This window comes from Heterocephalus glaber, unplaced genomic scaffold (assembly GCF_053883595.1).
Source record: "Heterocephalus glaber isolate CG9 unplaced genomic scaffold, H.glaber_assembly_v1.0 deba00000937, whole genome shotgun sequence".
Lineage (NCBI taxonomy): Eukaryota > Metazoa > Chordata > Mammalia > Rodentia > Bathyergidae > Heterocephalus > Heterocephalus glaber.
Window position 1 is genome coordinate 1,503,825 of NW_028258173.1, and position 23,323 is coordinate 1,527,147.

Here is a 23,323-nt window from a genome sequence, read left to right on the forward strand (position 1 = left end):
CAAGGTCCCAAGTTCAATCCCTGGTACCAAAAAAAAAAAAGATCCTGTCTCAAAATAAAAAAGGGACAGGGATATAGCTCAGTGCAAAGGGCTTGAGTGCAAAAATAAATTTAAAAGGCTGGGGGGTAGCTCAGTGGTGGAGTACTTGCCTATCATGTCAAGACCATGGGTTCATCCCCTTCTCCCCAAAAGACGATGCACTGACCAGGGAAATGCAAGTGAGATACCACTACGTACCTTCCAGTGTGACTAAAATTTAAAAGGCAGACACTCTCGGGTGCCAGTGAGGGTGTGGAGGAGCCAGAATGCTTGTATACTGCAGGTGGGAATGTGAAACAATACAGCTGGTTTGGAAAGTGGTTTGGCAATGTCAGAAAACATTAAATATATACCTCTGTGACCCAGCTGTTCCACTCCCAGGTGTTCCTCCAGAAATGAATGAAAACATACATTGCCTAAAGCCCTACACTCAAATGTTCCTGACAGCTTTGTGCATCAGTAGCCCCCAATTGGAGACAACTCAAACGTCCAACTATAGGTGAACAATACAAATGTAGTCTATCTGGGCCATGGAGTGGGACAGCACCACAGAGCGTGGGCCTTGACACATGGGGTGCCAACACAACCGGATCTCAGGGTCATTGTGTGAACTCGGGGAAACCAGTGCGTTCCGGATAATTCCATTTCTATGACATTCTAGAAAAGGCAAAACTAACCTCAGTGCTAGAAGGCAGATCTGTGGTTGCTTGGACTGAGGGTGTGTGGATGCTGATTGAGACAGGGCCTGAGGGGCCTTTTGGGTGCTGGGGATGGAACCCAGGGGCTTGTGCATGCCAAGCACATGCTCTGACGTGACCTGACCCCAGCCCTGCTCTGCGCCTCGATTGTAGTGATCCTCAACTGTGTGTATTTGTCAGATTAAGTGTTATCCTCCTGAACACTTAAAATGGGTATTCTTTTTTGACTTAAAGTATATCTATCTCAATAAAGCTAATTAAAATTTTTTCAAAACCAAGATTCTATTTGTCACCTAAAATGACTGATAATACTCAGCTCTGCCAACTAAGGAGGGAAGTAGACCCTCATCCCTGGGCAGGAGGCGTGTGTGTTTTGGCATGCTCCTGGGCAATTTTGCAATATCAATTAACATTTGCAATATGCATACCTTTTAATCTGGCAATTTGTCTTCTAGGACTCATCCTCCAGACACAAACTTGCAATAAAGGCACAGAGTTGGGCTTGCCGACCATGCATAAGGCCCTGGACTCAATCCCCAGCCACACACACACACAAACACACGCACACTTACACAGCATAGAGATGTGAACAGAGATGTCTTTTGCAGGAATATTTGGTAGGTTGAAAAAACAGAAGCAAAGCAAATGTCTAACAGTGGGATGCTGGCTAAATACACACGAGCTGTTAGTTAGCTTTCTGTTGCTGTGACAAAATAACAGATAATCAACTTATAAGGAGGAATATTTTGTTCTGGCTCACGGTTTCAGAGGTTTTAGTCCATGGTCCTTTGGCCCTGCTGCTTTGGTCCTATTATAGCCCAGTACATCAGGGCAGGAGGTCATGGTGGAAGAAGGCTGTTCACCTCAAGGCAGTGAGGGAGCCAAAGAGAGAGGAAGGGCCCAGGGTCCCCATGTCCCCTTCAAGGGCAGCTGCGAGGATCTAGCTTCCTCCCAGAGCCCCACCTCGTAAGGCTCCACACCTTCCCAACAGAGCCACAGACTGAGGACCAAGCTGTTAATACACGGGCAACCAGGAGCACTCCAGACTCAAACTGCAGCACTGACCCATTGTCCCAGCTTGCCAGGGACAGTCTGTCCTGGTGTCAGCACTGAAACCCCCAGGTCTGCGAAACCCCTCAGCTTCCTCAAGCCCAGACTGATGATTATTCTCAACACACCGTGGTGCGGACATGCCTGGGAATATTATGGAGTCGGGAAAGGTGAATCCACACTGCCATTGTGGAGGCTGTCCTCGTGATAATATTGAATACAACTGAACACAACAAAGAGCCAGGGTGCAAGGGGCAGGGAGGGTAGGATTAGGCTTTTAAAGAACACCTGCATGGTACCCACCTTCCTTTGAGCAGAAAAATGCCTGGGAGGTGGAGCAAGTTGCCCTTCATGGAACTGCTTTTTGCTTTACATCCCATTGTGGTATTGGATTCATTTGCTCGCTGTGTGTATGAATTTTATAATTTAAAAATATTTTCTAACGGAAGCGTGACCTTGATCTGCAGTCAAAGGCAGGTGGGTGGGGCCTCTGAATTACAGCCTCAATAAGACGGGCTGAGGGCGGAGAGTCCAAGGACGGAGGCTTCAGCGAGGGAGGAAGACTGGGAGCGGAGGGCGTCCCAAGGTCAAGGTCTCGGGGCCTGCTGCCAGGGCGGGGGCAGGCAGGGGATTCCTGGCAGCCTTCCATCCTCACTTTCTGTCCCTGGAGGTGGACCCCGTCCAGGACCCACCGCCGGAGCCAACCCTCTCGCTGCCGCAGGCTCCTCTCAGCCCAAACACCCGCAGCCTGGGATTGTTAAGCAAATTGACTGGAGGGGCCCTGAGCCTAGCTAATTCTAGTGTCTTAATGAGCGGGAAGATGAGGTTTTATTCATCACTGGGGCTTTAAAAATTGCAGTAAAGTGGCCCACTTTATAAAGAAAAAATCAATCGCAAAAAGAAAACAGGAGTATGTAAATGGACAGGGTGACAAAAAGCGGGCCAATTACCCCCAAAATGAGACGCAGTTATGGCTCCATTAACTCAATTATATTTTCAAAAGGATTTCTTACGAGGCCCCCACCCCACCCCACCCGCACATGTCTGTAATTTTTACATCAACTTCAAGCCATTAAGTTGCATTAAATTATTTTGTGGGAGAGAGAGGTGTGTTTGGGAAGAGCAGGCTCTAGGCCGCCTTGTCCAGCCCTGTGGGGCCACCCCCAAATGTGTCTCAGGGTCGAGCCTCAGGGCTCGGAGCGGATGGGCTGGAGGCTGCTGTCCCGGGGTCCCCTCACACGGTCATAGCTGTGCTGCTCCTGGCCATGGTTGGTCCTGCAAATGCCAGCCCACCTGGGAGTCCCTAACTGAGGTTTTTCTTTGTCTCGTTCAAGTTAGAAAACTTAATTTTTTTTTAAGAAATGGAAAAATAAACTTGCATTTTAAAAAAGACACCTGAAATAGAGATCAAATGGGAACACATTCTGTTCTTCCTACGCTCCTTCGAAGGCCAAGCACCCCCTGGAAATCAATGGTCCTGGGTGGCACTGGGCATGAGTCGTTTGTCCAAGCATGAGGGCTCTCAGACTTGGTCAGAGCGCGTGTGGGCCCTGCAGTCTCAGGCTCCTCTTGTGGTCTCTGACTGGGTCTTACGATGTGCCTGCCCTGCAGGTCAGTGGCTGAAACCAGCTTTTCGGTGTCAGCTGGCCCTAGGGGAGCTGAGGCCTGCCCTACATAAGACTGTGCCTGGGCCGCAGGGGAGCGAGTGCTTAATATGGAGCTCAGGGGGAGCCACGGAGAAGGGGAGGAGCTGGGACAGAGTGGGAAGTGGGTAGAGGGGGGCTGTCAGACAGATGCCTGGGGGTTCTCAGCCAGCGGGACAGGTGTGGAGGACTGAAGGTGTGGACTAGGCAGACAGGTAGGGGTGGGCAGTGACCCTGAGCACAAGCCAGGCCCAGGGCTGGCAGGTTGAAGGGTTAAACCCTAAAACAGGAAAGATCTGTGCTGCTCTGCCGATGGGCATCACGCTGAGACAGTCGGAGGACTGGCTCAGGACAGGCTGGGGAGGAGGGCTGAGCCGCGTGGGGCTGCGGCCTGGCCCCTGGGACCTCCTTGCAGCCTCCTGAGGGGCCTCCTACCGGTGAGGCTGAGGGAGAGAGGGATGGGGGCCGGAAGAAGGATAGAAACCAAAAAGGAGTCCGCTCTGAGCTGCACCTGGACCCTGATGGAGGCTCGGCGGGCTACTGTGTGGGCTCTAGGTCTACAACACATTGTTGCCCCCACAAGCGCCCTGGAGTTGCACAGCCCCCCACCCCAGCCTGAGTACACCCTCAGCCCTGCTTCTGTGTTCATTCCTAGATAAAGAGCTACAGCGATTTCTGCTGCCCACCACCAGCCCCCGGCGGTGTCCCCCGAGGTGAGGCTGGGAGGGGAAGATTCCAGGAGAATGGGGAGTCTGATGCCGGAAATCCGGGAGACCTGGCCATTCCCGGGGCCCCAGAGACCCCCCCTGGGGCAGCTGTGCGCACATGCACGCGGGGCCGGCCGGGGTGGGGGGATCTGCAAAGCCTGGGCTCGGGAGAGCTGGGGGCCTTGTTGGCCTTACGTGGCCAGCGAGAGCACACACCTCCCACCCCACTACAGCCTTGTCCTGCAGCCCCAGGGGCTTCCTCTGAGCTCCCAAGCCCTAGGGATGACAGGTGGCTGCCCCTTATCCCCAGGGTACCACAGTCCGAGGGCCTGGGAAGTCCCCTCTGAGGGGTTTGGACCTCACCTCCCTGGGACAGGAGCCCTGTGTGTCCTCACTCCCTTTTATGTATCATCACCAGCTACCTACTCTCTGTCAGGCCACGAGGCTGCCCTTGCCTGCAGGTGGCTTCTTGCTGGGTGCTGAGGCTGCTGTTTGGGAGGGTTGAAGGGGAAGGCCTCAAGACAGGTGGTTGTGTCAGTGCTGGGCTCGGGCTCCTCCCCCGACCAGCCGGACCCAAGGACAGCCATTCAAGCCTGGTTTTGGAGGCCTGGAGACATGGGACAGAAAGGGTGATGCACTTGGCTCCTAAGAGAGCCTAGCACTCAGGGCTGCAGACCCTCATCTCTCCCTGTTGGAACTCTTTGAGCTCAAGGGGTTTGGAAGAGGGAGAAGGGAGGAGCTCAGGGCTACCACCTCCGGGGCACTGGGAAGAACCTCTGTCCACCTGCAGGGCTGGGGGAGCTTTTCATTTGAAGGGTGGCCATGACCTCCTGAGACTCAGCTGCCTGGTTCAGCAGCACATAGCTGCCAACTTGCTTCTCAGCTCTGACCCGCCTCTGTGGCCCCTTGGCCTCTTGTGTCTCTATCTCTGGGAATCTCTCCAACTCTTGTCATTCTTACCCCAAACCTCCACCACTCTGCACCCCCTTTACCCATGCTGCCTACATAGCTGTCCAGAGGGGCCTGGGCCTGCGGACCATCTCCCTGTGGAGGCCTTGCCAGTAGCTTGCCACGCTGACCCTCCCTCCAGCCACACAGACTCCATGTGCTGCTGCTCTGGGCCACCCAGAACTGCCTGGAACCGCAGCCCCTGCCCTTCCTCTGGCCCCCAAAGCTTGGGCACCTCACTGCTGAATGATGGGGACTTTGTACCTTTTCAGACCCATCCCCAAAGGGCAGCTTCTCTTGATCACTGCTCCCCTGGGAGGCTACAGGCTGGTGGGTCCAGGCCCTCTCTCTGCTTCTCTTGCCTGTATGGCCCCTAGACAGGAAGCCAGAGCCGCAGCCTTGTGGCTGGAGGGACCAGCTGGGCAGTCACAGCTGGGGCAGCACCAAGACCCCAGGAGGTTGTCAGGGACACAGGTGTGCTCTGCCAGGCCAGGCCCTGGCCCCAGGGCGAGGCTCTCTGATGGCTCTGCTGGTGACTTCTGGGAGCCCCCCTGCCTGGGGACAGGCAGTGGCTCTAACCTCAGAGCCAAAGGGCCGGCAGGATGCGTAGGCAGAGATGAGGTCCTAGCCCAGGTTGGAGGCCTCCCCCTCCACTGTCCTGAGACATGTCCTTTGGCTCAGGTGGGCAGCCACAGGGGCCCCAACTGGAGTCTCAGGGCCCCAGTGCTGGGGGAGCTGGGGGTGGTTTGTCACCTTGGGAGGTGGTTCCCAGCCACCACCGCTGCAGCCTGCTGAGTGGACTCTGTGTCCCTCCCCTCCCCACCCCCTCAGACCAGCTCGAGAGCTCAGAGTTCCTCAAGGTGAGGAGGGCGTTCTTGATGGCTCCAGCCGCCCACACGGAGGTCTGGGCACCAAGGTCACTGACAGCTGGGTGCTACACAGGAAGAGGGAGGGAGACGGGGAGGTTACTGTCTAGAGGGAGGAGACAGGGCTGAGGAGAGGAAATAAAAAGAGATTACATGTTTTAAAAGGCACTCTAGCTGTCTACTGACTCCGTCCCTGGTCTCCATCCGTTTTATGGCCTGCTGGGCTCAGGCAGCTGGGCCCTGTTTGTCAGGGGTGTGTGGAGGGCTGGGGGCGAGCAGCCAAGCCCTCCAGGTGGCCATGTCTCCCCTGCCTGGCTTCCCCTTGGGGCTGTCTGGGCAGCAGGAGCCCAGCCTGGGCAAGGCAGCGATGCTTTGTGCAGGGGGTCCCCAAGGCTGGAGGGGAGGTTGCCCCCCGCGGGTAGCCACTATCGCTGCCCATCTATCCCCCTGACAGGTCAATTTTCTCCCGTGTTTTACAGGAGCTTTCAGGGCAGGAAATGTGATCGGGCGGCTGATTTATGTCCTCACCTGGTCTTTGTTCACAAGCCTTGCTCTGGCCCCCCGCTCTCCTCCAGGGATTCCCGCCCTCTGGCTTCTTCCAGGGCCGCCACTGACCGCCCGAGCCCAAGCTGGCCTTCGTGAGGTGGGGACATGGCAGCCGTCGGGCGTGGCTTCACCGCTGGTTTTCTATGGAGAGGCTTCCACACGGGATGCCTGAGTTTCTTGGCTGCACCTGACCTCAGCTCCCTGTCACCTGCAGAGTGTGATGTGGGACCCAGAGGTCTCAGAGCTGCATCTCAGCCATGCTGGAGGGCAGCTGCGGACGGGGACAGAGTGACTCCCTGGAGACTTCTGTTTCTTGTGCTCAGAGTTCTTTCCTGCTGCTGTAGCCAAGTCCTCCTATCACACCTGTGGGAGAGGGGAGATAAGAAGACCCTAATGTCCCCCTCTGCTGGAGAAATGAGTGGTCAGGAGCCTGCAGTCCCCAAGCCATCTTTTGAAATAAGGACAATCTGGTGGACAATGAGTGGATTCTAGTCTTCTCTCCGAAGGGGTACGGAGCGTATTTGGAAAACTTTCGGTTGACATTCCGAGTGAGAGCAGCTCAGCTTCACGCAGCCCTTGCCCCTGGCCCCACCTCTCCCAGGGCTGCCCCAGTCCCTCAAAGATGGAATTCTGGGAGGCTAGGGTGTGGGTCCCCCATGCGTTCCCAGCAGCTCTGTGAGGCTTTGTCACGTACTCAAGTGCTAACAGGGGTCATAGCATTGCACCAGACAGATGAGATGCCATCCCCAGCCCCTTCTCCCCAGGGCCTGGCGGCTCCTGAAGAAGCTGGTCCCATGCTTAGGGAACCTGGATGCACCAGTCTCTCAATTCTGGGCCAGGCACATGAAGGTATCAGGGCCCAGGAGCAGCGGCTCTAAGAGGAAGGTGAATACTATGCCCTGCTCAGGCGCCCTGAGGCGTGGGGATGCAAACATGGGGGCCTTCATGGTGGGGGGTGGCCTGATGAGAGACCCCAGTGCGGCCTCTGCTTGTTCCCTGGTAGCCAGGACACACTGTAACCCAGAACTTAGCCAGTGGGCTTTCCATGGTTCTGGGCACTGGCTCCTAACCAAGTCACCAGGTGACAGGTTGGGCAGAATGCTGGCTGTGAGGCTGATGAGCTATGCCCCTTGCCAGGCTCTGACTGCCAAAAGACAGATGATGCTCCTTCCGCTTCTCTCCACAGAAGTTCCTGCTTCTCGAGCTCCACCTTCAACCACTCATGTCATCTCTGAGATCCCATCATCCTTCCAACCTCAACCATTTTTTTTTTTGGTACCGGGGATCGAACTCGGGATCTTGCTCTTGTGAGGCAGGCGGCAGAACCACTGAGCTAAATCCCCGGCTCAACCTCCACCTTTTTGATGAAGAGAGTAGGACCACTTTCTGTTGCCAAAAAGTGACTGGAAGCATTTGTTTGATATAAGACCCAGCAGAATGAAACTAACAGGATTAGGATTTAAGTTTCCACCTAGAGAGGACCTTAGTCCAGATCATAGCCATCCACCTACCCACTTATCCATCCATCCATCCACCCATCCATCCATCCGTCTGCCCACCCATATGCATGCATATTTATCCACCATTTGTCCGTTTACCTACCTAGCCCTCTTCCTCCTGGCCGTACCCATCAATACACCCACCCACACACCTACTCACAAATGTCCTTTCATCCACCCATCCAGTGATCTATTCATCTACTCATCTATCATCCACTTACCCATCCATCCTGCTGGTCATTCATTCACCTATTTACCCACTCACTCATCCATCCATCCATTTTATTCACCCATTTGTCCATCTACCTATTCATTCATCCATTCTCCCTTCTGTCATTCTACCCACCCAGACACCCATTTATTATTTTTTTCCACTAAGTGTATTGGTACATGTTAGGTATACAATACAGTTACGTTCCTCATTGGGATCTTGTACCTTTACGTAAGTATCTTGGTTCTTATTTTTTCCCCATTCCCCTGCCCTCCCTTCACCTCCTCCACCCTTCCCTATTTACAAAGATTTTGTTTCCATGTTTTTCCTTTTCTCATATTTTTTCTTTTCCCTTCTTTCCTTTCCCCTACCCCTCCCACTTCCCCTACTCCTTTAGACATTTTCTTATTTCACATTATCAATTATACATTTTGATTCTTATTTACCCTTTTAGTTTTTTGCACCAGAGAAACTATTTGGTATTTACACATGTGTGTCCTATTTATTTCACTTAAGAGTTTAGTCTTAATGTGCATCCACTTAGCTACAAATGTCTCCAGTTTCTCATTCGTTATGGCTGAGTAGTACTCCATTTTATTAAAAAAAACACACATCCTCTTTATCCAGTTTCCAGTTGATGGGGACTTGGGCTGTTTCCAAGCTTTAGCTATTACAAACTGTGTCGCTATAAACATGGGTGTGCATATATCACAGTAGTATGATTCTTTTAATTCTTTTGGGAAGATACCCAGTAGAGGAATAGCTGGGTCAAATGGGACTTCTACTCCCAGCTGTTTGAGGTATCGCCATACTGATTTCCACAGTGGTTGCACCAGTGTGCACTCCCACCAACAATGAAGCAGGGTTCCTTTCTCCCCACAACCCTACCAGGATTTGTTATTGGTTGGTTTCATGGTAGCAGCCATTCTTTCTGGGGTGAGGTGGAATCTCAGTGTTGTTTTCATCTGCATCTCTCGAATGATCAGTGATGTTGAACATTTTTTCATATGTTTATTTGCTGTTTTTACTTCTTTGTCTGAGAAATGTCTGTTCATTTCAGATGCCCATTTTTGAATTGGGTCTTTATATTTAGGGGGTCTGGTTTTCTTGAGTTCTTTATATATTCTAGATAGTAGACTTTTGTCTGAGGAACAGCTGGTAAAAATTTTTTCCCACATTGTAGGTTGTCTCAGCTCTGCTTGTGGTTTCTCTTGCAATGCAGAAGGTTTTTAATAAGATGAGATCCCAGTTGTTGATTCTTTGTGCTAGTTCCCCTGCTATTGAAGATTTGTTCATAAAGTCCTTTCCTATGCCAAGGTCTTTGAGACTTCTACCTAACTTATCTTCCAGCAAGTTTAGTGTTTCTGTTTTAATATTTAGATCTTTAATCCACTTTGATTTTAGTTTAGTGCATGGTGAAAGATAGGGGTCCAGTTTTAATCTTTGGCAGGTTGAAATCCAGGTTTTCCAACACCATTTATTAAATAGGCTATCTTTCCTCCAGTGAGGATGGTTGGCTCCTTTGTCAAAGATGAGGTAGCCAAGTATGTCTGGAGTTGTTTCTGCATCTTCTAATCTGTTCCACTGATCCTCGGGTCTGTTTCTTTCTTTCTTTTTTTTTTGGTACTGGGGATTGAACTCAGGACCTTGTGCTTGCGAGGCAGGCAGCAGAACCACTGAGCTAAATCCCTGGCCCCTCAGGTCTGTTTCTTTGCCAGTACCATGCTGTTTTTATCACAGTAGCTTTGTAATACAGTTTCAAGTTGGGAATTGTGATACCCCCAACCATGTCTCTGTTGCCTAGAATTGCTTTTGCTATTCTAGGTCTCTTCTGGTTCCAGATGAACTTTTGGATTGTTTTCTCTAGTTCTGCGAAATATGCTGTTTGGATTTCAATCAGGATTGCATTGAATCTGTATAGCAGTTTTGGAAGTATGGCCATTTTCACTTGGTTCTTCTTACCCAGGAACAGGGGATGTCTTTCCATTTTCTTTTATCCTCTTTGATCTCTTTTTTCAGAGTGCTGTAGTTCTCAATGTAGAGGTCTTTTGCTTCCTTCATTAGATTGATTCCTAGATATTTCTTTTTGGGGGGTGCTATTGTGAAAGGGATTGTTTCCCTAATTTCTCTCTCAGTGAGTCTGTTATTTGTGTACCAGAAGGCTATTGATTGATTTTTGAGTGTTGACCTTATATCCAGCTACTCTACTGAATCTGTCAATTAAGTCTAGAAGTTTTTTGGGTCTTCTATGTAGAGTATCACATCATCAGCAAATAATGACAGTTTAACTTTTTTTTTTTTTGTACCGGGGATTGAACTTGGGACCTTGTGCTTGCAAGGGAGGTGCCGGAACCACTGAGCTAAATCCCTGGCCTATGACAGTTTAACTTCTTCCTTTCCTATCTTTATTCCTTTTCTTTCTCTTGTCTAATTGCTGTGGCTAATGGTTCCAAAACTATATTGAACAGGAGTGGTGATAGTGGACCACCTATTCATTTTTCTTTTCTTTTTTTTTTTTTTTTTTTAAAGGGAGATCGAACTCCGTCCGGTCCTTGTGGTTGCGAGGCAGGCGACAGAACCACTGGGCTAAATCCCCGGCCCTACCCATTCATTTTTCATTCAGTCCCTCTCCACCCACCAAACTATCCACCTCCACCCTGTCTATTCACTCACCCATTCACCTGTCAGTCTATCCTTTATCCATTCTTCCTCCACCCATCTCCTGCCCATCTAACCAGCCAACTGGATTTATGGAGCGCCGATGATTTTCCAGGTGTGGACTACTCAGTGAGCTCACTCACCGGCCTCCTGTTAGTCATCATCTGGTGGAACAAAACGATGTCCTATAGGAACGTGGGCTCTGAGACACATAGGCAGGACTTACGTGACTGGCTGGGAGAGGAGGGGCCAGGGGGCTTCCAATAGGAAGCAGCCCTGGACCTGAGTGTTGAGAGGGGTAAGACTGAAGGGCTTGCTGAGTAGAGAATCAGGGTCAGGGCTAGAGGGCAAGAAAGGCTGGTTTTCTCGGTGTGTGAAGACCAGGGAGCCAGAAAACAGACCGAGCACACAGAATCCAGCTGGAGCTGAAGAGCTGGGGGTGAATGGCCTGCTGGCTAGACCTCGTTCCCAGGCTCTGGGGCTTTGCAGGCGGAGAGGGGTGGTTGGGGCTATGTTTGTTGGGGGTGTGGCTACTGTACCAGGAGCAGGAGGGGGCAAGAAGGGTGTGTGAAGGTGGGCAGGGCAAGCCAGCTGCAGCAGGCTGACCCTGGGTTTCCCTAGGCCCACTGGGTGCCCCCGTGCTCCCACCTAAGGCCTGTCTTCTCTCAGCTCTTCTCCCTAACCTGAGCCATATCTGACATTTTAGCCAAGGTCTTTGTCAAGAAAAAGGGCTGGCTTCCTGGGTGGAGGCCAGTGAGATTGCACAGGAGCTGGAGTTACAAACACCATGGCTTAAGGCTGTTCTAAATGTTGTAATGATTCTCTCTCTGAACTTGTGTTTTGTGAGATCTGGCGGTCCACAAGCAAGCCCATGAGCAGCCCTGCTATACAAGCCACACCATCCCTCGAGGTCCTCAGAGCTCGAGGGCACAGAATCTAGTGGACCCCCCAAGTGAGCATCAGGTGAGTGTGTTACACAAAGGGTGGAGCCCTTAAGGCCACGGGGGCCACGCTTCCTGTTAGAACCAGAAATAGCCCAATGACAGGAAGCAGGCAGTGGCCGGCATTTTGACTTTGTTACTTCCCTGTTTGAGCCAGGATGACAAGGAAGGACAGAGCAGAAAAGGGCAGCTCACAGCTGTTTTTCCTTCCTTTCTCTGCTCACAGGACATCAGAGGAGCAGCTCAGGGGAATGCAAACTTGCGAAGAAGTGAAAAGGAAACAGCAGAGGGCTGGGAGTGTTGCTCATGCTGGAGGCCCTGGGTTCCATCCTCAGCAGTGCAAAAACAAACGGACAAACAAACAAAAAAACAAAAAAGATGAGTTCCTTTTGTGTCCTAATTTGGTGATAACAAAACCCATGTGCCTCTATTTGTATTTTGGGCTGGCATTGAACAACCCAAAGATGAACAATAAATATATATGGTGATCATTTAAATCTTCTTTATTTTACTTTATTTATTTATTTATTTACTTTTGGTTCTGGGGATCAAACTCAGGACCTTGTGCTTGGGAGGCAGGCATGGTGCCACTGAGCTAAATCCCTGGCCCTACTTTATTTATTTTTGCAGTGCTAGGGGTTAAACACTGGTGAGTTCATTCCCCTGTTAGATGAGAAATCCAGGTGACCTGTGGGTTGGCAAGGGGACATTTCAAGACCTGTATTGGGGCTGGGGACCAGGCAGGGTTGGGGACATCTTCCCAAAGCTTTGCCATTTTCTGGGAACTGGAAAAATGGGTGGGAATGGGGGTGTCTTGGCTCTGCAGGGCTCTGCTGATGAGCACAGGACCTTGTCTATGTGGGGCTCAGGAGAGGAAGGAAACCGCCCAGTGCTGGAGCTGGGCTCAGGGCCATGACACAGGGTGGGGCTGGCCTTGTGCACTTTTGAAGCCTCCACCTGCCCCGAATACAGAAAGTAGCCCTCTTCCTCCTGGCCGTACCCCTCACCCCAGCTGGCAGCATCCAGGCTGGGCTGGCCTAGTGGCTCTGAGTGGAGAGCAGGCTAGAGCTTGGCCTAGGCTGTCCCAGGCCAGCCTCAAGGATGGAAACAGAGGCTGTCCACACCAGGCAGTCTTTTGCTGCGGCCTCTCTGGTCTCCAAGGCCTTAGCTGTCCCCAGGCCCCTCTGCTTTTTTGGTGTGGCAGATTCTGAAGGACTTGGGTGTCTTAACCATGTGTCAAGGTGTGAAGATCACATAGGAGTCTGGGTGTGACACAGAGCCTGGCCCAGGGTGGCCCCTAGACTTGGCCTCTGCTTCTCTCCCTGCCCAGGCCCTGCCTCCAATAAGGCCACCTCTCTTGGGGGCCCCTCAGCCCTGTCCTCAGGCAGACCGTGTCCTGGAGCCTCCCTGTGCTCCTGCCTCCATCACTTCTCAGCTGTCAGGGGCTCTAATTACCAGGCTCCATCTGCCTAGGCCTCTGCACAGCTGGGGAGGCGCTCCAGCCCTGCGCCCAGGCACACTGCATTCCTGCGTATCTCCCCAGGGCCACTGTCCTGCCAGCTGCGGGTGGTAGAGTGCAGGAAGCCCAGGGGGATGCAGCTGCCGGATGGGGTCCGGAAGCAGCCCAACTGTGCCCCAGGACTCCGAGCTGTGCCTCGCTGATTCTCACACCCCCTCCTGTATAGCCCTGTGCCCCAGCCTAACAGAGGGGCCTGCTGCCCCTGGGGAGTTCCGAGGGTTCTGACAGCCACAGGCTTCCATGTGGGCAGCCAGCAAAGGGACCTAGGCTTCCCCACACAAGGTGAGTCCTTTCCTGGAGCCATGGCCCTTGGGGTCTCTAGATGAGTCCCATCTGGGGTGCTCCTTTTGGGAGAGACAGGTGACACCTCTGCTCCTTGGGCTTCTGCTGGCAGTGGTGGGCCTCAGAGAGCCAGCTCCAGTCCGGTCTGCTCCCACTCCAAAGGTGGGGGTGCGGAGGATTGCTGCCCTCTCCCTTCTGGAGCGTGAACTGCATTCCCTGGGGCCGACACCCGTGAGTGTCTGGGACTGGCCAGTTGTGTGGAGCGCACACCTGCCCCAGGACACTCACCCTCTGCCCTGACCCATGCAGCAGCCTGAGGAGCAGGAGGCCTCAGCTCCAGGCCCTGGGGAGATGTGGGCCATGTACCCACACTTCTCAGGGCAGAGGACGCCCCAGGCTGCCTGGTCTTGGTGCCCTGGCCTAGGGAGGACAGAGGCCATACTGCGGGAGACTACGAGCAGCCTCGTGGTCAGGGCCGAGTCAGAGGCTCCTGTGCCCACTCAGAACCTGCTGAGGGGGTCAAGAGAAGGGCATGAGACAGAGGGTGAGCTCAGAAGTGGTTGCTACTATTCTTGTGCCCCAGTGGACCTGCCTCCTGCCCAAACAGGAAGGGTGACCTGTGTGAATGTCCTGGGGGCCCACCCTGGGGGCCTGCCAGACCCTGTCTGCAGGAGCTTGCCCAGTACTGTGCGTGCCTCTCCCAGCCTGTAAAGGGGCCACACTGCAGTTGTGTGTCCAGCACCTCCATCTGGAATTTTGAGAAAAGGCCAAAAAAAAAAAAAAAGGTCAATGAAAGCAGGTTCTCCATCATGTCAGATTCTTCACTGTCCTCACCAATTACAACAGGACAGTGAAGGTGTGGGGGACATTTCCTCCTGGTGGCCAAGATTTCAATCTGCAGCTTTTGTCTGGGCTGAGGATGACTGCAAAGGTCACGCTGTCCATCCAGCTCTGCAGATCAGCTGTGGGGGGAGGGGGTTGCCTCTCAGGCCCCACCTCAGGAAGGTGGGGGACATGGCACTCTGTAGCCATCCCTCGCTAGGACCTGGCGAGGACTCACACCCTGAGACCAGGGCAGAGCAGGTCCTAGCTGCCCCCTCTCTTGGAGGTCCACTCCATGCTTGCACCCAGGCCAGCCTGGAGGAGAGTCAGGCGTAGCTAAGTAGCATGTCCAGCATGTCCCTAAAGTGCCTGCGGGATGGTCTCTCCTCAACTCTGAGCAGTGATTAGATGCAAGTGGCCCGGTGGTATATAATGACCTATGACCTCTGTCCCTCCCCAACCCACACTTAGGAGTCCTGTGGCCTTGAGCACATAGTTGCACCTCTCCAAGCCTCAGTTTCCCCATCTGTAGAATGGAGAGGGTCATGGTTACAGACTGCCAGAGCTGCCTCTACCAGGAACCAAAGCAACAGTGCCACAGAGTCCCATCCAGGAGGGTGGGAGAGATGCTGCTACTCAGTTTTCTGACTGTGCAAATTTAAATGGATGACAATGTAAATTGAACGGAGACTCTTTATTTATTTAGCGGTCCTGGGGATTGAACCCAGGGCCTTCACACTGAGCTGTATCCCCAGCCCATTTTATTTTATTTTTTGGTACCGGGGATTGAACTTGGGTCCTTGCACTTGCACAGCAGGCAGAGAAACCACTGAGCTCAATCCTTGGCCCTCCCCTTTTTATTTTTTGAGAAAGGGTCTCACTAAGTTGCTAAAATGCCCAGGTGGACTTGAATTTGTGATCTTCTGCCTCAGCCTCCCAAGTATGGGGTTACAGGTGTGCAACACCACACTCAGCTAAATGAGACCACTTAAATGCAGGAAAGGTTTATAGTGGCTCATAATTTGGGGATTTCAGTCTGTGGTCACTTGACCCTGTTACTTTGGCCTGTGGTGGCACAATGCATCATGGCAAGGAGCAGGTGACAGAGGAGTCTCGGTTACCTCGGGTCAGCTGGGAAGTACAGAGAAGAAGGAGAGGAAGAGGAGATGCCAGGGCCCCAGTATCCCCTTTGAGGGCTCATCCTCAATGACCGAGCCTAGCTTCCTCCCACTAGGCCCTGCCTCCTAAAGGTCTCAGTAGCCAAGATGTTGGTGACCAAGAGCTTGCCGAATATACCCCAGATTGAGATGTACACACAGGACATGGTGAGAGATGGTCAGAAACTTGGATGGCTGAATGTGGACTCACCAGGATTTCCTGACAGATTGGGTGAAAGGTAGGACTGAAATGGAGATGTCGAGGATGGTTCCACAGAGGCTGCAGGAGCTCCAGCCGTTGCATCTGGCAGGGGAAAGGAGAGAGTGGAGAAGAGAGAAGCACTATTAGAAAGCCTTTTTTTAATTATTATTTTTACTTTTTGGTACCAGGGATCGAACTCAGGTCCTTGCGCTTGCACAGCAGGCAGCAAAACCACTGAGCTAAATCCCCGACCCCTAGAAAGCCTTTCCTGCAGTCCACCCAATCTTTCTGCTTACCTGGTCAGGACTTAGTCACATGACAAAGCTTGTCCCTCTGTCTGGCTGCCATCTCCCTGGCAGATTTGGGTTTGCTTGCTCTTTCTCTCTGGCTCCTGAACCAGAATGGCAGCCAGTTGGGCAGGCAGAAAGAGAACAAAGCCGAAGCTGATGGGTACAAGTGAGGACCTGGCTGCTTTCTCTCCTCCTCCATCTGTGGGAGCGCCTGTAGGAATTAGGCTGTTTTTCTCTGCACACACAAGCACAGATGCCATTTCTTTGACTCTCCAGGTGAGGGTGGCAAAATTCTGTGGGTGCTAGGAACTGGGTGTGCCAGCTTGGGTTGGAGGGGTGGCTGGGGGGTGGGGAGTGCAGAGCCAAGGGAGGGGGGAAGGCCAGTGAAGTGCACAGGGACCTGCTGCAGGAGTGGAGGACATCGGGCAGGGCAGGCTGTCTCTGGAGCAGGGGTGGTAGCCGCTTCCCGGTCTGCAGGATGCAGGAGTAAGTGTGGCCTAGAGGCTGAGCGAGGTGTGTCCTGGGGTCCTGGGGTCCTGGGGCACAGAGCAGAGTTCCACAGACAGGGCCCTCACATGCCACCCACTCCTCCAGGCAGTGGGGAGACTGCCCCAGGGGCTCCGGGGGGGTGCTCGATTGTTGGCCTTCAGCGACATATGGAAGACTCACCTGTTCTCTGGCTCCTTCACTCTTCAAATGACTTCACCCACTTGTGCATCTGCATCAGGCCTCCTGTTTTCATAGGGACAGACACCAGTCCCACTGGTTGTAGGGCCCACTCTTCCAGAAAGACCTCATCCTAACTGATTGTATCTGTGAAGACCCTATTTCCAGAGAAGGTCATATGCTGAGGTACTGAGGGCTAGCACAAAATTGGGGATACTACTCAACCGCTGCATGCAGGGAGAGAGGAGAACTTGGAGGCTCTTCACACAGCCCCCTCCTTGGCTGAGGAGCTGGGAGGTACAGGGGGTCCCTGTCCCCAGGGACAGCAGGCCTGTGAGGACGGGGCCTCTGCTAATAGCCACAGGATTCCCAAAGGAGAATAAATACATTTTGGACCTTCCCCACACACCACCAGATGTCCAGTGTCTCCCCAGTAAGATTCCTGGGGATGGTGAGGCTGGGGCGAGGGGGTGGGCCAGGCTCATGGTGGGAGGAGGTGTAGGTGTCCCTCTCTGGCACCTCCTTCTAGCTTCCTGTTTTCCAGGAGAGGGAGAGGGTGGGCTGGGGCTGGGCAGGGCCTCCTGGGCTCCCTCCTTCAGTCCCAGAGCCACCAAGAGGAGAGAGAGGGAGCCCCGACTCCTCCCTCGGCTCAGCTGGTCTCCCACGGGTCTGGGTTTGCCTGGTGTCCTCCTGCCCACTGGACCCAGCCCTGGGTGGCACTGTCTTGAGCTGAGTGGGGTGGGCCGAGAAAGGCTGGCTCCCAGGTTCTGGCCTCCTCTGCCGAGCCCCGGTGGGGGTGCTGGAGGAATGGACAGTGGCCTGTGGGCAGGTAGGGCCACAGCCAGTGGTTTTCCACCTGAGGGTCTCACGGCTGCTCGGCTTTAGGGCATCAACTGCTCTCCACCCCAGGGCCCGCTGGGCCCTTGTGGTTCCTTCAGACCCCCTCAGAGTAGCACTTGTGCCCTCTCTCCTCACCATGGCCTGTTCGGACACCCTGGTGGGTAGGAGGCAGCCCTCCCCACAGTCCTCCAGCCACCAGGGGATGCAAACAGGCCTGCGTGCTGAGTCAAACCCTGGCTGGGCCCCGGGTCCCCTCCCCTCCAGCTCCAGCTCTGCCCCCTAGACCAGGGAGTTCCCTGGGTGCCTCCTTGTTAGCTTGAGGGAAGCTCCCACAGAGGAGCAGGGGGCCAGCCTGGGCCTCTCCCCCTTGGCAAAAGGGCGGATCAAATGAGCAGATCCAAGCTACTTGGAGAAACACCCAGGGACTGGACCTCACTTCTCACACCCTGCCCCAGGCTCCTAGAGAAGTCTGTCCTTCTTGGTTCCCTAGCTGCCCTCGGATGTGGTCCTTGGCCATGGGCCTGGGTGGTTCCCAAACTCTCCGTGTGGGAGGCCTGGGTAGATTCCACCATGGTATGTAATACGTGGCTGCCGCTGGGCTCCCCTCCCAGCTGTGGCTTTAAAATGGGCTGTGGATGCTAAATTAGATCCACTCCTGCCTGCCAGAGTTGTGCTCAGCTTTGTGGCTCTGGATTTGTAGAAACGGGGAGACAGGGTGGGTAGAGATGGAGACCCCCAGGCCTGGGTTCCCCCTCTCCTTGATGCCACCCCAGGTTGAGGGGCTTCAGGACTCTGCGGGGACAGAGGGTTCACAGGGGGAGAAGCCCCAGAGAAGAAGTGGGGACTCAGTTTCTTCACAATGCAGCATTTGAGCTGAGTGAACTTTTTTTTTTTTTGGTACCAGGGATCGAACTCAGGTTCTTGTGCTTGTGCAGCAGGCGGTGAAACCACTGAGCTAAATCCCCAGGACCTAGCTGAGTGAACTCTTAACCTCTGCCTGCTGGGGACAGAAACCCAGTCCCACATGAGGCTCCCTGAGTCCACATGGCTCAGCCCCCAGGTTCTCTGCCACCCTGTGCCTCCAGATTGGAAGCCTGAGACGGATGGCAGAGCAGAGGACTGCCTAACAGAGGAGCTGGGGCAGGCGGCACCTGCACTGACCTCACAGTGATGTGGGGGGCTGGAGCAGGCTCAGGCTCTCCAGGTGACGTGGCCCGGGCCAGGTCCTGTGCATGGCAATGGGCTGAGCTGGAGAGTAGAGGAAGGGAAGGGGAGGTGGGGAAATCCACCCTGCCTGAGTCAGGAGGGACCTGGCAGAGCCTTAGGAGAAGTGGGTTCGGCCTCTGCGCAGTGTGGGAGAAGCAAGATCCTCACCACAGATGTGGACGTAGATCAAGGTTCCCAGAGGGAACCCCAAAGAGCAGCACCCAGAGCCATGGCTCTCTGCACTGTCCTTCCCACAGCTGTTGTGCCCACTGACCTGCTGGAAAGCTGCTGCTCTTAGAAGCCTTTCAGTGGTGGGTGCTGCCTGTGGACTCCGAGAGGCACATCATGTACCTGGGCTCACACAGCCCTGCGAGCTGGGGGTTGCACTGGAATGAGGGGATCAAGGGCGCAGGGATGGGCCCCAGCGCTTCCTTTTCCTGCCCTTCCTTACACTCAGCCTAAAGCATTCAGGCAGGCCAGGGCTGGGCAGTGTGAGTGAGGGGTGGGATCCAGGGTGCTTGGGGCCTCCCTGAGTGGGAACAGGAGCCGAGGGAGGAGGTGGAGATATTAGTGTTGGAGGCACAAACTCGGGAGGACTGGACAACAGGGTGAGCCTGCGGCCAGGCCCACCAGCAGTGGTGGAGGTGCTGGTGAGGACTCATCTTCCAGGACAGGCATCGAGGCATGGGAAGAAATCTAGATGTGAACATGTGGCGTGCAGTGGGGCCCCAGAGGCTATGAGCACTCAAGACTCCACCAGGGCTTCCTTTTTTTTTTGGTACTGGGGATCGAACTCAGAACTTTGAGCTTGTGAGGCAGGCAGCAGTACCACTGAGCTAAATCCCTGGCCCCTCCACCAGGGCTTCTAATGGAGGTCTCCATGGAAAGGAACGGGGTCCTTGCAAGATAGCTAGGGGCACCCTATTGAGCCAGAAGGCTAGGCCGAGCTCAGAGAATGAGAGGGACATGCTGAGGGACACAGGAGCTGGTGGAAGGGGCTCCAAGGTCCAAATCTGGGGTAACTCGAGAATCAAGATAGTGTTAGCTGTGTGAGGCCCTGGATTTGATCCCCAGCACTGCAAAAAAAAAAAAAAAAAAAAGTGTCCGCAATGGATTGTAACTCACTGCATAAAATAGGAGCCAGGAGTCCCTCCTAATGTAAATTAAAAAATGGAAAGTTTGACAAGGACCAGATATTTAGTTTCAAAGTATCTCTCCACAAACCGCTCACGAACTCCCCAGGACAAAGGGAGGCCTTTTTGGCAGACAGCTCAAGTGATCAGAGCAAACCTCATCAGCGACAACCACGGTGATGCCACACCTGATGGGATTCAGAGAGACTCACTGCCACCACTGCGACAAGGACACACAATGGCATCTTATCGGGAGGGGGTCATTGGAGCCCTGGCCCCAGACCTCACGCGGCAGGACTGTGCCCGTGATTAAGGTAACAGACCTTGAGGGGGCCAGGGACTTAGCTCAGTGGTTCTGCTGCCTGCCTTGCAAGCGCAAGGTCCCGAGTTCAATCCCTGGTACCAAAAAAAAAAAAAAAAAAAATTACTTGACAAGGGAACAGACCTTGAGATGTGGAGATTATCCCGGATCATCCAGATGGGCCAGGCTAATTGCAGGAATCTTTAAAATGGGGAAACTTTCCCCAGCTGGCTCAGAGATGTGACCTGGAAGAACTTCGTTGGATTGAGAGATAGAGGAAGGGGCAGCCAGCCTGGAAATGGCCTTCAGTTTACAATCAGCAAGAAAAGAGGACCTTGGTCCTGCAACTCTAGGGCGCAGAATTCTGCCAACAACCAGCTGAGCAGGAAACCAATTTCCCTGGAGCTTCCAGGAGGGAGATTTCAGCCCAGTGGGATCTAAAGGGGACTTCGAGCCTCGAAAACTGAGAGATAATAATTTGTGTTAACTGCCAAATTTGTGGTAATTTTGTTACAACAGTGATGAACTACAAATGCAACAGGAAGACATCTGACATAGACATAAATTGAAGGTCACAGGGTTAGTTGTCAATCCCACAGAAAAAGCACATAGAAAGAAAGAACTCAAGAAGCCAGGCGCACTGGGTGGTGAATACCTGTGATTCCAGCTACTCAGGAGGCGGAGGCAGGACGTTTGGAAGTTTAAAGCCATCCTGGGCAACTTTAGAGAGAACTTGTCTCAAAAGGAAGTGTGAGGATGTGTATCACTGGTAGAGGGCTTGCCTAGCATGGACGGGGCTCTGGGTTCTAATCCCTAGTACCCCATTCTCCTTCCAAAACCCAGACTCCTCAAAAGTCCTAAGAACAAACAGCTAAACAGAAAGATGGGCAAAAAAGAAACACACATTTCACAGAAGAGACATGAACAATAAAAATACGAATAAGCCAAGTGCAGTGGCGCATGTATGTAATCCCAGCACTTGGGAAGCTGAGGGAGGAGGATCACCATGAGTTAAACACCTGCCTGGGGTACACAGTGAATTCAAGGCCAGCCTAAGCTACAAGGTGAGACCCTATCTCAAAAAACCTCCCCCCAAAACCCAAAAAACAAAGCAAAACAAAAGACTAACTAAGGGAAAAGAAATGAAAGCTGTCCTGGGGACTCCATTCTGTTCACTACACTGGCCAAACTGATGCTATCAAACTGTTGGGGATGAGAGGAGACGACACAGACACACAGGACTTCAGGCCAAACTGGGACAGCTCCTGTTTTGTAAATAAAAGTTTTCTTGATCGCAGGCAGGCCCACTTATCCAAGGCCGCTTCTACAATGGCAGAACTGAGTAGTTGTGACACAGACTGCATGGCCTGACAAGCTGAAAATATGTACCATCTGACCCTTAGAAAAAGCTTGCCAACCTGTGATGTAAACCAGAACGTTTATAGCCACTTTGAAGAACACTTTGACTACAGTCATAGGTATGGATGCTCTTGGATCTACAATTCCACGTCTAGTTATTCGTGCTAGAGAAATTCTAACATACAGACATCAAGGAGACAAGTCCAGTAATGCTCACCGTGCTGCTGTTTAAAATGTCAGATAATTGGAAACAACTCAGGTGCCCTTTGTAGGAGAATGGAGATGGATTCTGGGCTACTTTAACAATGGGATTCCATAGAGCAGTGAGAAGGAATGACTCACAGCACACACATGCGATATACAAGTAATGGTGAATCTTGTAAATGATGTTGAATGAGAGAGTTGCAGAAGAATATCTGAAATATAATTCCTTTATTATAAAAGTAAAAAGTGCAGAAATGCTCTATCCCAATACGCTACTGAATTAGACCATAGCTACTTCATGGTACAGAATCCAAAACAACAGCAGCCCAAACCAGACATTCTGTCTCTATGTCACGGAGCAGTTGGGAGAAGGTAGTCAGGGATCAGCGGGGTGGCTCCACTCTGTGATGTTGCCCAGGGATCTGGGCTCTGTCTAGCTTGTTGCTCCACCCCTGCCTTTGGCCTCATGACAAGATGGCTCCATACCACCACGTCTGTGTTCCAGACTCCATGAGGAAGGAAAGGACAGATCCTGCCTTCTAACAATTGTGTTCTTTTTTTGGTACTGGGGATCAAACTTGGGACCTTGCGCTTTTGAGGCAGGCAGCAGAACCACGGAGCTAAATCCCTGGGCCTGGATTGTGTTCTTTATTCTAGGCACCCACATGTGCATGCCTATTAAATTAGAAGATGGACTACATGAATAATAAGAGACAAATAGTAATCTTTCTGTAATTGTTTAGAGCTATATCTGATGCAGTAAACTGCTACAGAAAAGTAATGACAAAGTCTGGACAGAGACCATTTGAGGATGGCAGGGAAGAGGGGAGGAAGATGAAACTGGGAGGGAACAGAAAGGGAGAACCCCAGCTTCTGCTAACATCCTGCTTTAAAAAACATTTTTTTTTTTTGGTACCAGGGATTGAACTTGCACTTGAGAGGCAGGCACGGTGCCGCTGAGCCAAGTCCCTGGCCCTAACATCCTGTTTTTAAAGCTGATGTTGGTCCCATGGGTATTTATTGCTATTCATTAAAATATACATTTAAATTTCACATCCTATCTTGCATGTATTTCATTAAAACTTACACAATTAATCAAGAGCAGGTTATAGACTATATATATGATTCCATTCACATTAAAAATAAATGAATGCTGGGCTGGGGATTTAGCTCAGTGCTTTTTTTTTTTTTTTGTATATCCTTTTATTGGTACATTTTAGGTGTACAATATAATGACATGCATCATTGGAGATATGCACCTTTACATACCCTCTTGCTTCTTATTTTTTCCCCCTTCCCCTGCCCTCCCTTCAACCCTTCAGAACTCTTTTTTTTGTTTTGTTTTCTTTTGGTACTGGGGATCGAACTCCGGTCCTTCTGCTTACGAGGCAGACGCCAGAACCGAGCTAAATCCCCGGCCTAGCTCAGTGGTTTTACCGCCTGCTGCGCAAGCGCAAGGACCCGAATTCGATCCCCAGTACCAAAAAAAAAAAAAAAAGAATGCCTTGAAAGCTCAAGGTCCAGAGTTCGATCCCC

At 52.4% G+C, this 23,323-nt stretch overlaps 1 long non-coding RNA gene across 1 annotated transcript; it reads left to right on the forward strand.

Annotated features, from left to right (window-relative positions):
- The first annotated feature begins 6,359 nt into the window (after positions 1-6,359).
- On the forward strand, positions 6,360-12,297 carry LOC110345082 (uncharacterized). Its single transcript, XR_002388142.2, has 3 exons — positions 6,360-7,005; positions 7,684-11,828; positions 12,033-12,297. It is a non-coding gene; the product is annotated as an uncharacterized LOC110345082 (long non-coding RNA).
- The last annotated feature ends 11,026 nt before the right edge of the window (positions 12,298-23,323 follow it).